The 15,776-nt window shown below is 41.0% G+C and overlaps 1 protein-coding gene across 1 annotated transcript in view; it reads left to right on the top strand.

The window, feature by feature from the left end:
• Positions 1 to 15,698, top strand: part of ZNF318 (zinc finger protein 318) — a 58,290-nt gene extending 42,592 nt beyond the window's left edge. The window contains exons 12-13 of the transcript XR_008526179.2: positions 8,641 to 8,808; positions 13,335 to 15,698. The gene's annotated coding sequence lies outside the window, so the exon portion shown is untranslated. The remainder of the gene's footprint in view (positions 1 to 8,640; positions 8,809 to 13,334) is intronic.
• The last annotated feature ends 78 nt before the right edge of the window (positions 15,699 to 15,776 follow it).

Raw genomic sequence — 15,776 nt, 5'->3', positions numbered from 1 at the left:
TTCTCCTGCCTCAGCCTCCCAAGTAGCTGAGATTTCAGGCGCCCGCCACCATGCCCGGCTAATTTTTGTATTTTTAGTAGTGATGGGGTTTCACCATGTTGGCCAGGCTGGTCTTGAACTCCTGACATCAGGTGATCCATGCGCCTCGGCCTCCCAAAGTGCTGGGATTACAGGGTGAGCCACCATGCCCGGCCTCATTTAACTTTTTTCTTTTTTTTTTTTCTTTTTTTTTTTTTTTTTGAGATGGTGTCTCGCTCTGTCCCTCTGTTGCCCAGGCTGGAGTGCAGTGGCACAATCTCGGCTCACTGCAAGCTCCGCCTCCCAGGTTCAGGCCATTCTCCTGCCTCGGCCTCCTGAGTAGCTGGGACTACAGGCGCCCACCAGCACTCCTGGCTAATTTTTTGTATTTTTAGTAGAGATGGGGTTTCACCATGTTAGCCAGGACGATGTCGATCTCCTGACCTCGTGATCCGCCCACCTCGGCCTCCCAAAGTGCTGGGATTACAGGCGTGAGCCACCGCACCCGGCCTTAACCTTTTTCTAAGTAAACTTTTATATTAAAGGACAATGTTCATATTTTAAAAACAGGCTGGGCACAGTGGCTCATGCCTGTAATCCTAGCACTTTAGGAGGCCAAGGCGGAAGGATCACTTGTGTCCAGGAGTTCAAGACCAGCCTGGGCAAAATAACAAGACCTTGTCTCTACAAAAAATAGAAAAACTAGCTGGGCATGGGAGCGGGTGCCTTTAGTCCCAGCTACTCAGGAGGCTGAGGTGGGAGGATCGCTTGAAGCCACGAGGTGGAGGCTACAGTGAGCTATGATTGCACCCTGCACTCTGGCCTGGGTGATAGTAAAACCCTATCTCAAAAACAAAAAACAAAACACATTACAAGTGTTAAGCTTAACAATTTGACAAAGTGGACAGACCTAGGTAACCAACACCCAAATCAAAAAATAAAATATGACCAACACCCTGGAAGCTCCTCTCATGTTATCTTCCAGTTACCACTTCCCCAAAATGTAACCAGTAATCTGACTGTTATAACAATCTCTGGTGCTTTTTTAAAAAAAATCGAGGTGAAATTTACATTATAAAATATGTGAAATTTTCATCACCCAAAATAAAACCCTATTTCCCTTAAGCAGTTAGTCCCCATTCCCACCTACCTGCAGCCCCTGGCAATCACCAATCTGTTTTCTTTCTATATGGATTTATCTATTCTGGACATTTCATATAAATAAAATCATACAATATGTGACCTTCTGTCTGTATTTTTGTGTTGCTATTTTTTCACTTAGCATAATGTTTTTGAGATTCATCCATGTTGTAGTATGTATCAGTGTTTTATTCCTTTTTATAGTTGAATAATACTCCATTATACGTATATATCACAATTTGTTTATCCATTCATTTGCTGATGGACATTTGAGTTGTTTCCACCTTTGGCTATTTCGAATAATGCTGCTATGAACATTTCATGCATAAGTATTTGAGTACCTGTTTTTTTATTCTTTCAGGTATTTACTAGAAGTAAAATTGCTGGGTCATACGGTTATTCTATGTTTAATTTTTTGAGGAATTGCCAGTTTTCCATAGCACCTGAATCATTTTACATCCCTACAGCATTGTACAATTTTTTCATAACACTTGTTATTCCCCTTTTTAAAAATATAACCATCCTAGTATCTCATTGTGGTTTCAATTTACATTTTCCTTATGACAGCGATACTGAGCATCTCTTTTGTTGTTGTTGTTTTTGAGACAGGGTCTTGCTCTGTTGCCCTGGCTGGCATGCAGTGGTGGGAACATGGTTCACTGCAGCATCAACCTTCTGGGCTCCAGTGATCCTCCCACCTTAGCCTCCTGAGTAGCTGGGGCCAAAGGCACACCACCACACCCAGCTAATTTTTTATTTTTTGTAGAGATGGGGTCTTGCTATGTTGCCTAGGCTGGTCTTAAGCTCCTGGGCTCAAGCAATCCTTCTGTTTGGCCTCCCAAAGTACTGTGATTACAGGTGTGAGCCACTGCTCCCAGCAGTGAGCATCTTTTCATGTACTTATTGGCCATTTTTTTTTTAAATTGAGACAGAATCTCACTCTCTCACCCAGACTGGAGTGCTGTGGCACAGTCTCAGCTCACTGCAGCTTTCGCCTCCTGGGTTCAAGTGATTCTCCTGCCTCAGCCTCTGTAGTAGCTGGGATTACAGGCATGGGCCACATGCCCAGCTAATACTTGTATTTTTAGTAGAGATGGGGTTTTGCCATTTTGGCCAGACTGGTCTTGAACTCCTGACCTCAAGTGATCCGGCTGCCTTGGCCTCCCAAAGTGCTGGGATTACAGGCGTGAGCCGCTGTGCCCGGCCTTATTGGCCGTTTTTATATCTTCTTCACAGAAATATTTATTCAAGCCCTTTACCTATTTTAAAATTGGAATGTTTGTCTTTCTGTTGTAGAATTGTAAGGATTCTTTATATATTCTGCATACTGAATATATGTTTTTATCAGATATATGACTTAAAACTATTCTCTAGATTGTCTTTTCAGTTTCATGATATCCTTTGATTGCCAAATCCAAGGTCTTAAAGATTTACCCTTTTGTTTTCTTCTAAGAGTTTTACAGTTTTAGCTCTTATGTTTAGGTTGTTGTTCCATTTTGAGTAATTTTTATATATGGTGTGAGGGATCCAACTCCATTTGTTGCACGTGAATATCTGGTTGTCCCAGCACCGTTTATGAAAAGACTGTTTATTCGCCCATTAAGAATCATGGCACCCTTAGTGAAAATCAGTTGGCCATAGATGTATGGGTTTATTTCTGAACTCATCGTTCTACTCCATTGATTTATATGTGTTTCCTTATGCCATTCCCACACTGTTTTGCTTACTGTAGCTTTGTAGTATGTTTTGAAATTGAGAAGAAGGAGTCCACCAACCTTGTTCTTTTTCAAGATTGTTTTAGCTCTTTGGGACCTGTTGCAGTTTCATGTGAATTTGAGGATCAGCTTTTCCATTTCTGCAAAATTTCAATTTCTTGAAATTGTGATAGGTAATGCATTGAATCTGTAGATTGCTTTGAATATTATCATCTTGATATCAAGTATTCTGATCCCTACACATGGGATACTTTTTCATTTATTTAGGTCATCTTTAATCACTTTCAGCAGTATTTTGTAGTTTTTGTGTATGTCTTTCACCTCCATGGCTAAATCTAATACTAAGTATTTTATTATTTTATATGCTATTGTAAATGTAATTGGTTTCTTAATTTCCTCTCAAAGGATTCATTGAAGGTGTATAGAAACACAACTGATTTTCATATGTTGATCTTGTACCCTGAAACTTTGCTGAATTCATTTATTTGTTCTAGTAGATTTTGTGTGTGTATAGATTCTTTGGGAATTTTTATTTTTTATTATATTTTATTTATTTATCTATTTACTTATTTGAGACAGAGTCTTGCTCTGTCACCCAGAATGGAGTACAGTGGTGCAATCATGGCTCACTACACCCTCAGCCTAGGCTCAAGCAATCTTCCCACCTCAGTTCCCCAAGCAGCTGGGACCACAGATGCACACCACCATACCTGGCTAATTTTTAAAATTTATAGAGACAGGGTCTCACTCTGCTGCTCAGGCTGGTCTCAAACTCCTGGGCTAGAGCAGTTCTCCTGCCTCAGCCTCCCCAAGTGCTGGGATTACAGGAGTGAGCCACCACACCCACCCTGGGATTTTTATATGCATAGAGTCATGTCATCTTACAATAGAGATAGTTTTACTTTTTCTTTTTCTTGCCTAATTGCTCCAGCTAGAACTTCAATGCAATGTTAAGTAGCAGTGGTGAAAGTAGCATCCTTGTCTTACTGCTGATCATAAGGGGAAAACTTTAGTCTGAGTAAGAAGTTAGCTGTAGGTTTTTCATAGATGCCCTTTATCATGTTGAAGGAGTTCCCTTCTATTCCTAGTGTCTTGAGGATTTTTATTATGAAAGGGTGTTGGATTTTATCAAATATTTTTTCTGTGTCAATTGAGATGATCATATGCGGAGTTTTTTCTTTTATTAATGTGGTATATTACATTGATTGATTTTCTTTTCCCCTTTTTTTTTTTGAGAGATAGTCTTGCTCTGTTGCCCAGGCTGGAGTGCAGTGGCGTGATCTCAGCTCACAACAACCTCTGCCTCCCAGGTTGAAGCAATTCTCCTGCCTCAGCCTCCTGAATAGCTGGGATTACAGGTGCGGGCCACCATGCCTGCCTTCTTTTTTATATTTTAGTAGAGACAGGGTTTCGCCATTTTGGCCAGGCTGGTCTTGAACTTCTGACCTCAGGTGATCTGCCCGTCTCGGCCTCCCAAAGTGTTGGGATTACAGGCGTGAGCCACTGCGCCTGGCCTCTATTGTTTTTCTGTTCTTTATTTCCTTTATCTCTGCTCTAATTGTTTCTGTTTCCTTCCTCCTGCTAGCTTCTCATTTAATTTACATTTCTTTTTTCAGTTCCTCAAGGTGTAATATTTGGTTGTTGATTGGAGATCTTTTTTTTTTTTTTTTTTTTTTTTTTTTTTTTTTTTTTGGGAGACAGAGTCTTACTCTGTCACCCTGGCTGAAGTGCAGAGGCATGATCTCAGCTCACTGCAACTTCCACCTCCTGGGTTCAAGTGATTCTCATGCCTCAGCCTCCCAAGTAGCTGGGATTACAGGCATGTGCCACCACGCCTGGCTAATTTTTGTATTTTTAGTAGAGATGGGGTTTTACCATGTGGGCCAGGCTGGTCTCGAACTCTTGCCCTCAGGTGGATCCGCCCACCTTGGCCTCCCAAAGTGCTGGGATTACAGGCGTGAGCCACTGCACCTGGCCAGATTGGAAATCTTTTAATAAAGTAAGTGTTTACAGCTATAATTTCTCTTGGCACATTTTTAACAGCATCCCATAAGTTTTGAAGTGTTGTGGTTTTGTTTTTATTCATCTCAAAGTGTTTTATACTTTATTTTATGAGTTCTTTGACTCATTGATTGTTTTAAGAATGTATTGTTTATCCAGGTGTAGTGGCTCATGCTTGTAATGGTTTACAGTGTAATCCCAGCATTTTGGGAGGCTGCAGTGGGAGGATTGCTTGAGGTCAGGAGTTTGAGATCATTTCAGGCAACAAAGCAAAACTTCACCTCTACCAAAAAATAAAAACAAAAAAGTTAGCTGGCTGTGGTGGTTTGAGCCTGTAGTCCTAGCTACTCAGGAGGCTGAGGTGGGAGGATCGCTTGATCCCAGGAGTTCAGGGTGCAGTGAGCTATGATTATGCTACCACACTCCAGCCTGGGTGACAGAGCAAGACACTGTTCAAAAAAAAAAAAAAGTGTTGTTTAATTTCTATATGCTTGTGAACTCTCAGTTTTCCTTGTTATTGATCTCTAGCTTCATTGCATTGTGGTTGGTGAAGATACTTGTATGATTTAGGTATTTTTCTAATGTATTATTTTGTAGCCACACTTGCTTTATGGCCTAACACATGATCTGTCCTGGAGAATGTTTCATACACTTGAAAACAATGCATATTCTGCTATTGTTGGGTAAAGTGTTTTATATGTCTGTTAAGTCTACTTGGTTTAGTGTTAAAGTCTTCTGTTTTCTTATCAAACTTCTGTTTAGATGTTCTATTTACTATTGAAGTGTCATACTGGAGTCTCCAACTATTATTGTAGAACTGTCTATGGTCAGCTCTCCATAACCATGGATTCCACATCCACAGATTCAACCAACCATGGATCAAAAATATTTGAAAAAGTTAAAATAAAAAATAATAATACAACAATTAAAAAATACAAATAAAAACAATTGTAGTACACCAACTATTTATATAGCATTTACATTTTATTAGGTATTATAAGTAATCTAGAGATTATTTAAAGTATATAGGAGGATGTGCATAGGTTATATGCAAATAGTACACCACTTCATATAAGGGATTTGAGTACTTGCAGAGTTTGTTATCCAACAGGGGTCCTGGAACCAATCCCCTGCATATACAGAAGGACAACCATATTTCTCTCCCTTCAGTTTTGTCAGTGCTTGCTACATATATGTTGGGCTTCTGTTGTCTGATGCGTGTATGTTTATAGCTGCTATATTTCTTCTTGATCAATTGACCCTTTTATCAATATGTAATGACTTTGTCTCTTGTAACAACTTTTTAATTTTTTTTCTTTTCTTTAAGAAACAGGGTCTTGCTCTGTTGCTTGGGTAGGCATGAGTGCAATGGCAGGATCATAGCTCACTGCAGCCTTGAGCTCCTGGGCTCAAGCAATCCTCCCACTTCAGCCTCCAAGTAACTGGGACTATAGGCTCATGCCATGGCGCCCAGCTAATTATTTTAAAATTATTTTGTAGAAATGGGGGTCTCACTGTGTTACCCAGGCTGGTCTTGAACTCCTGGCCTCAAGTGATCCTCCTTCCTCAGCTTCCCAAAGTGCTGGGATTACAGGCATGAGCCACTACATTCAGCCTCTTTTAACAATTTTTTTTTTTACTTAAAGTCTATTTTATCTGGTGTTAGTATATCTATCTCAACTCTCTTTTGATTACTATTTCCATGGAATATCTTTTTTCATTCTTTTCAACCTATGTTTATCTTTGGATCTAAAATGAGTCTCCTTCAGGTAAGAAAGGAGCTGTAAACAAAATTTTAAGAAGAATAAAGTGAAATAAAATGAATCTCTTATATACAGCATATAGTTGGATCATGTTTTTTCTTATCCATTCTGCCAACTTCTGTCATTTAATTGATGTTTTAGTCCATTCAGCTTACTCTGACAAAATAGCTTAGATTGGGTAATTTAAAAACAACGGAAATTTACTGCTCACAGTTCCAAAGGCTGGTAAGTCCAAGATCAAGGTGTTTACAGATTTGGTGTCTGGTGAGAACCTTCTTCCTCATAGACGAAAGTCTTTTCACAATAACCTCACATGGCAGAAAGGGCAAACAGGTTCCCTGGCCTCTTTTATAAAGGCACTAATCACATTCATGAGGCCTCTGCCCTCATAGTCTAACCACCTCCTAAAGGCCCTATCTCTAAATGTTATTGCATTGGGGATTAAGTTTTAACATAATTATGTTACAACATAAGTTTTAATATCATTATGTTACTTAATTATTACTTTATTAATTAATTACTTATTATTAAGTTTAACATAATTATGAACAAGTTCAATTATCAACTTTATTTTCCAGCCCTTTTTTTCCCACCATGTTATCTTTTAAATCATGCATTAAGCAAATATGTATGTAAAACTACCTACGATATCATAACTTTACACAAGATGATATAATTCTTGTTTTGTTTTGTTTTGAGGCAGGGTCTTGTTCTGTTGCCCAGGCTGGCTGGAGTGCAGTGGCATGATCACAGCTCACTGCAGCCTCAATCTCCTGGGCTCAGGCAATCCTCCTACCTCAGCTCCTAAGTAGCTGGGACTACAGGTGTGTGCCACCACACCTGGCTAATTTTTGGGTTTTGTGGAGACAGGGTTTCACCATGTTGCCTAGGCTGGTCTTGAACGCCTGGGCTCAAGCAATCCACCCACCTTGGCTTTCCAAAATGCTGGGATTATAGGCATGAGCCACAGCGCTTGACAGATATAATTCTTTTTGTGTGTGTGTGTGATGGAGTCTTGCTCTGTTGCCCGGGCTAGAGTGCAATGGTGTGTTCTTGGCTCACTGCAACTTCCACATCCCAGGTTCAAGTGATTCTCCTGCCTCGACCTCCCGAGTAGCTGGGATTACAGGTGCCTGCCACCATGCCTGGTTATTTATTTTTTTTTAGTAGAGACAGGGTTTCGCCATGTTGGCTAGGCTGGTCTCAAACTCCTGACCTCAGGTGATCCACCCGCTTTGGCCTCCCAAAGTGCTGAGATTACAGGTGTGAGCCACCACACCCAGCTTCAATATAATTCTTATGTGCAAGAAGCATTTCTATGGTATAAAGATACGTGTTTTGTTAATTAGGACCCTTGGGGTTGTGTCAGAAACCTAATACTTTCTATATTGTCTAGTGGTTAGGAAGAAGAAAAAAAGAAACCTAATGCAAATAAACTTAAGAAAAATGATGGGAGTGGTGATTTATGGGTTGGTAAACAGGAAACTGAGAGCCACATCCAGAAGGTCAGAGATGTCATCTGGATTCTCTCTTCCCCAGTCCTGCTCTGCTTGGCCTTATTTTCAGAAGTCTCTCTACTCAGAGGCAAGATACCCCCTTCAGTTTCAAGCTGTCTGGTCCTTATAGGCTTCTATCTAGAAATTGAGAGTATATCCTTTCTCATAATACCAGTCTCAGGGAGGATGATGATTAGTCTGATTTGAGCCACATTTCTATACCTGAAAAATTACTATGGTCAGATGGGTGAAGTACTCAGACCAAGTCCAGGTCACAAACTCACCATAAGAAGCCAGGGTCCGCCTTATTAAACCACATAGACAAATTTGAATTAACATGGAATAGGGAGAGATGAGGTTCTTCAAAGGAAATGCTTCAAAGTAGAAAATAAAAATGTAAAGCTACAAAGGTTCAGTGCCTTCTTTGTAGACTTTATGGCTTTTATCAAAAGATCAGTGTTCAGGTTCTTGTCTCCACTAAGATGCTGCCTTCTTTTTTGGTAATAGGAGGGTAGAAATTACAAATAAGGGCTTTATAGCTCTGCCTGTTCCTAAAGCCCAGGAGAAGAAGAGGAAAAGCCCAATCATTTTGGATTTGGGAAGAGGGTGGAATTTGACTCCTGATTCTGTGACCTTGAGCTTCATAGAGGAAATGAAAGACTCCTCTATAGAAAGGTAAGCATTTGCATTTGTCTGAATCACAAGATTAAACTGTTTTAGCCTCATTAACATAGCATTAACATAGTCTCATGACCTGTAAGGACTATTTTTGTGTATTATTTAAAAATTAGCCTCCAGAGCTTAGCATGAAGATGAGGAAGTTACTAGGACTTTATGCCAACTCAATGGAGCATTGCCACCATCTATCAGATTTATAAGCAAGCTGACTACCAAGTTTCACTTCTTTCTATTTCTCCTCAGTTTCCAGCATGTGGATACATTTTTCATGCTGCAAATTATTTGTAGGTAGTTATTTTTATATATTTTCAGATGAAATACACATTTCTAAGTGAATACTTGAAAAGCCAAATCCATCTTTGCATGAAAAACCATCGTTTAAAGATGTTATTGATTTCTTCATAAACATAGGTTGAAGGCACTCATGGCAAAGGTTTAGGGTGTCCTTTCCTGCAGTCTTGATTCTGAATTAGTCTAGTTGATGCCACTGAATCACAAAATGTAGCCTACTCAATATCCCTAAGCAGCTAACCACTATTAGCTTTATGTAGAGTACTCTCAACAGGTTCATGTAATGCAAGATGATGCTGGAAAATGAGGAGGAAAAAAATTACACAGACTCTTGCTAGAGCCATAAATGATGTTTATAACTATACAGCAGCAGTTCTCTGTGGGTGGGGGGATTAGTATGTTTTAAGAAAGCAAACTCAGTCTTTTTATGTTTTGTGTGTGTTTCCTTTTTAAAAAAAGTAATATAAACTACAGAAAGTAAAGCTTTGTAGTTGGAGCAGATATGCAGAAGATGCAATGAGAAAGCAAAAGGTTTATGGGTAATAAGGATTAAGAAACACAACTATAAAGAAATAAGACTGATTTTTCATTAACTTACCAGAACTGAGTGATTTCCCTTTCAAAAGAGTTATCTAAGAACAAAGTTCTGGGTAATGCCTTAAAAGTCACAGGCATGGCCAGGCACAGTGGCTCATGCCTGTAATCCCAGCACTTTGGGAGGCCAAAGTGAGCAGATCACAAGGTCAGGAGTTCGAGACCAGCCTGGCCAACAAAGTGAAACCCCATCTGTACTAAAGATACAAAAAATTAGCCAGGCATGGTGGCGCATGCCTGTAATCCCAGCTACTTGGGAGGCTGAGGCAGGAGAATTGCTTGAACCCGGGAGGCAGAGTTTGCAGCGAGCCAAGATCACGCCATTGCACACCAGCCTGGGTGACAGGGCATGACTCCGTCTCAAAAAAAAAAAAAAGTCACAGGCATATGACCATGCACTTTAACAAACCTACAAAGACATAAATGGGTGGAGTTTGTCATTGTAATCAAATTCACTGCAAAGCTAACCTGACACATAATAGCAGCCTTATTTATAAGGTTGCTTTATAGTTTCCATAACACTTCCCCACATTCTCTTATTTGCCACATATTTAATGATAGACATGATTGTGCCACATGCTAATTAAGCTTAATTAGTAAGTTCTTATGAATGACTACAATTGGTGGGACTTGTTTGCTACCAAAAGCAAATTTTCAGTTCTCTATTTACTTAATTAGTTACCTACTATTTATAATCAGGATCAGTTAAGTTATATTTTCTGTTTTGTATCATACATGTTGATCCTCATGTATATTAAGAAACAAAACTCCTGGCGGGGCACAGTGACTCACAGCGCTTTGGGAAGCCAAGGCAGGAGGATCTTTTCAGGCCAGGAGTTCAAGACTAGCCTGGGCAACATAGTGGAACCCCATCTCTACAAAAAATAAAAAATTAGCGAGGTACAGTGGCACATGGCTATAGTCGTAGCTACTTAGGAGGTGGATGGGGGGATTGCTTGAGCCCAGGAGTTCCAGGTTACAATGAGCTGTGACCTGTACTCTAGCCTGGGTGACAGAGCAAGATCCTGTCTCTTGAAGGAAAAAAGGAAACAAATTCCTGAGACCTTATTCCTAGGCAGCTGAACTTCCTTCACTCCAGGACACTCGTTAACAACTCTCAACCTCTACCAGTCCCCTCTTATTCCCACATCTCTCACTAGCACTCATCTATCACACTCAGGGGGACTTGTATATAACATGTAACATTCATTCACCAGCAAGTATTTGTTGAGCACTATGTGCCAGAGATTTGAGCAAGGCACTGGAAATATATGCAATGGTTGGCAAAGCAGCCTGGTCCCTGCTCTCATGGAGCTCACAGACTAAGGGGGCAGACAAAGCCCAGATTGGAGTGGGGGAGGTAGGCAGGAAGTTACCATATTTATTTCACTTTCTAAACTACAACCTGTCCTTTATCAATAATAAAGATGATGGGCTGGGTGGTGGCTCATGTCTGTAATCCCAGCACTTTGAGAGGCCAAGGTGAGTGGATCAGTTGAGGTCAGGAGTCCAAGACCAGCCTGGCCAACATGGTGAAACCTTGTCTCTACTAAAAATACAAAAAGTAGCCATGCATGGTGGCACACTCCTGTAATCCCAGCTACTAGGGAGGCTGAGGCAGGAGAATTACTTGAACCTGGGAGGCAGAGATTGCAGTGAGCTGAGATCATGCCACTGCACTCCAGCCTGGGCAACAGAATGAGACTGTCTCAAAATAGTAATAATAATAATAATAATAATAATAATAATAAAGGATCTCTGTTTGTCTTTTATTTCTCATTTGGTTCAGCACTCAGGGAAAACACAGCTGTCATAGTTTGGGCCCCCTCTACCCTACAGCAGAGGATGGTGGTATAGAAACAGTGCTTGGGGTCAATAACCTGGTGTGGAGTAGTTGAGGGAGAGCTGAGGTTAGGCAGGAATTGATGAGGTGAAGATACTGGGGAAGTGAATTCTCAGAAAAGATGGCCTTTGCAAAGGCCCTGAGGCGGAGTAGAACTTAACAGATTCAAGAAGCTCATTTGATGTGGTTGGAGGGGTTGATGCAACAGGAGAAATGGCTAGAAGACTGGAAAAGTGGAAGGTCCTGTCTTGAGGATACTGAGAAATCATGGAAAGGTTTTAATGACATTTCCCTGCCCCTTGCATCTCAACCCATTATTTTCCTGGATAGGCCCTCTTATCTTCAGGTATGGAGGTGCTGTGCAGACAAGTGTAGTATCTTTTCAGGCTGAAACACATGGGCAACTTAGCAAAAACCATGCTTGGGGGGTATAGAGTGGAAAGAGTATGGGCTCAAGAGTCAGAATGCTTGGGTCTGTATGATGTTTTACACATTTCTTTTTTTCTTTTTCTTTGAGACTGAGTCTTGCTCTGTCGTCCAGGCTGGACTGCAGTGGTGTGATCTCGGCTCACTGCAACCTCCACCTCCCAGGTTCAAGCAATTCTCATGCCTCAGCCTCCTGAGTAGCTGGGATTACAGGCATGCACCACCACACCCAGCTAAGTTTTTTGTATTTTTAGTAGAGATGGCGTTTCACCATGGTGGACAGTCTGGTCTCGAACTCCTAACCTCAGGTGATCCTCCCACTTCGGCCTCCCAAAGTGCTGGGATTACAGGCATGAGCCACCGCACCTGGCCAAATGTTTTACTAATTTCGTAACCTTACCAAGACACTTTCTTTTTTATACAATTGGGAATGTAACATTTCTACCCTTCATCAGCTCTAGTAATGCCCTCTTTCTAATACAAGTTTCAAGCTCCTCTTTGGGAAAGGAATCACAGAATCATAATTGTTAAATCATGAAGAGACATTAAAGTTATATCTGCATATGACATTTGGATACCTTCTGCAACACTGAGGTTCAGTTGGTTTATTGTCCAGTATTACTTGTGTCCAGAAATAGGAAGCTCACCACTGTCTGAAGCAGCCACTCTGTGTTGGGGCTCTACTAAAAGGATTTTGGAGGGGACCTAATCCAAATCTGCTTCCCTGTGTTCTCTCTCCAGGGGTCTTGGTAGTACCCCTAATGCCTTTTCCATGTGACAGCCCTCCAGGGACTGGAAGTCATTATCTCTACGGGACCACTTACTCACCTAGAATGGAAAAGCTTGTTTCTTCAGCTTTTCTAACAACAATAATCAAACAGTCAATTCCTCGAGCAAACACAATCCTGAAACATTTATGTACCTAATAATAGAGCTTAAAAACATAAAGTAAAAAGTTAGTGAGAGATTTTAATAATAATAGCTATCATTTACTGATTACCTATACTGCACTCAGTGTTAAAGATACACAGATAATTCTCCATCAATTCTGTCAAAGTCAAACAAGTAAACAAGTGTCATACAATGTTACAGATACTGTAACAGAGAGGTCTGTGCAGGAAAAAGGTAGGGCGGGCACTAAGGGAACAGTCATCTTTGTGAGAAAGAGGCCTGCCTCTAATGGGAGATGACACAAACTGCACCTTAACAATTGAGTAATACCTTTGAGGTGGACTTACCCATTTGTAGTATTTATTAAAATATCATTTTAGAGACTTTAGTGAGACCAACTGTTCTTCAAAACATCCACTGTCAGTAACTCAAATGCATTCCTACAAGAAATGTGTTTTCCCTGTTATTCTTTACATAGCTTCTGTTCGAGTCAATAATGGAAATCAGGCAAGGAAGAAAAGTGGACTACTGTAATTTGCTGTACCTGCAAATGCATAGTGCAAGTGTTTGGAAGGGTGGAGCCTCAACTAGTCTTTCCTAAGCACTGAAATAGAAGAGCTGAAGCATATTGTGAGATTAGGCCATACAATAAAGGCCCTACAAGATGTGGGGAGCAGGAAAGCATTTGCCCCACTGACTCATTGCAAGCTGTGTGAAAGCAACATGGGACTCACACCGCAAGGTTTGTTTCTTTGTGTTGGGCCCTGTGCTAGATGCTGGGGTAAAGATGACCTGCCCAGGCAGATGAGGCAAGCACACAAGGTAATCCAAGACAGAAAGTGCTAGGGAACCTTGGAAAAGGATTATTTGATGTGTCCTGGAAGTTCTGAGAACCTGGGAAGATGAAATTAGCCTTCCTTGAGGAGGCAGCGTATCTAAGAATAAACATACCAATGCAGTCCTCCCAGCCTCCTGAAGTGGGTCCTTCTCTCTGAGAGCCATAGGGAGCAAAAGGCAGTAAACCTGTAGCTTCTTCCTCCAAGAAGAAACTAATGACTCAAAGATGTACAAGTGGCAAACAGGTATATGAAAAGATCATCAACATAATTGATCATAACAGAAATGCAAATCAAAACAGATAACATCTCACCCAAGTTAAAATGGCTTTTACCCAAAAGACAGGCAATAACAAATGCTGGCAAGGATGTGGAGAAAAGGGAACACTCATACACTGTTGATGGGAATGTAAATTAGTACAGCCACTATGGAGAAGAGTTTAGAGGTTCCTCAGAATCTAAAACTAAAGCATAGCAATATACGATATAGCAATCTCACTACTAGGTATATATTCAAAAGAAAAGAAATTAGTGGGCTGAATGCTGTGGCCTGATCAGGCCTGTAATCCCAGCATTTTGGGAGGCTGAGATGGGCGGATCACCTAAGGTCAGGAGTTCGAGACCAGCCTGCCCAACATGATGCAAACCCCATCTCTACTAAAAACACAAAAAAATTAACGGCATGGTGGTGTGTGCCTGTAATTCCAGCTACTCGGGAGGCTGAGGCAAGAGGATTGCTTGAACCCAGGAGGCGGAGGTTGCAGTGAGCCAAGATTGCACCACTGCACTCCAGCCTGGGTGACAGAGTGAGACTCCATCTCAAAAACGAAAACAAAACAAAATAAAACCCAAAAAATTAGTGTATCCAAGAGATATCTGAGCCTGGACCTCGTCTCTATAAAAAATTAGCCAGATGTGGTGGCATGTGCCTGTAGTCCCAGCTACTTGGGTGGCTGAGGTGGGAGGATTGCTTGAGCTCCGAGGTCGAGGCTGTAGTGAGCTGTGATTGCACCACTGCACTCAGCCTGGGCGACAGAGTGAGACCCTGTCTCAAAAAAAAAAAAAAAAAAAAGATATCTGCACTCTCATGTTTATTGCAGCACTATTCACAATAGACAAGATTTGTAAGAACCCAAGTGTCCATCAACAGATGAATGAAGAAAATGTGGTACACATACACAATGGAGCACTATTCAGCCATAAAAAAGAATGAGATCCTGTCATTTGCAACAATGTGGATGGAATTGGAGGTCATTATGTTAAGTGAAGTAAGCCAGGCACAGAAACAAACTGCATGTTCTCACTTATTTGTGGGAGCTGAAAAAGCAATTGAACTCGTGGAGATAGAAAGTAGAATGACAGTTGCCAGAAACTGAGAAGGGTAGTTGGTGGGGGTCGGGTTGGTTGATGGGTACAATAAAATAGAAAGAATGAATAAGATTTGATTGATTTGATAGCACAACAGGGTGACTACTCCATAATAATTTAATAGCGCATTTTAAAATAAAATAGTATGATTGGATTGTTTATAACACAAAGGATAAATTCTTGAGGTGATGGCTATCTCATTTACCCTGCTGTAATTATTATACATTGTATGCCTGTATCAAAATATCCCATACAGGCCTGGCACGATGGCTCACGCCTATAATCCCAACACTTTGGGAGGCCAAGGCAGGCGGATCACCTGAGGTCAGGAGTTTGAGACCAGCTGGACCAATATAGAGAAACCTCATCTCTACTAAAAATACAAAATTAGCTGGGCATGGTGGTCCATGCATAATAGCAGTAATGTAATCCCAGCTATTCGAGAGGCTGAGGCAGGAGAATCGCTTGAACTCAGGAGGTGGAAGTTGCTGTGAGCTGAGATCATGCCATTGCACTCCAGCCTGGGCAACAAGAGCAAAACTCCATCTAACAACAATAACAACAACAACAACAACAACAAAAAATCCCATATAACCCATAAATACGTACACCTACTATGTAACCACAAAAACTAAAAATTATTTTTTGAGACTGAGTCTCACTGTTACCCAGGCTGGAGTGCAGTGGTGTGATCTCAGCTCACTGCAACTTCCGCC

This window comes from Pongo abelii, chromosome 5 (assembly GCF_028885655.2).
Source record: "Pongo abelii isolate AG06213 chromosome 5, NHGRI_mPonAbe1-v2.0_pri, whole genome shotgun sequence".
Classification (NCBI taxonomy): Eukaryota; Metazoa; Chordata; class Mammalia; order Primates; family Hominidae; genus Pongo; species Pongo abelii.
This window is presented reverse-complemented; position numbering and strand designations above follow the sequence as displayed.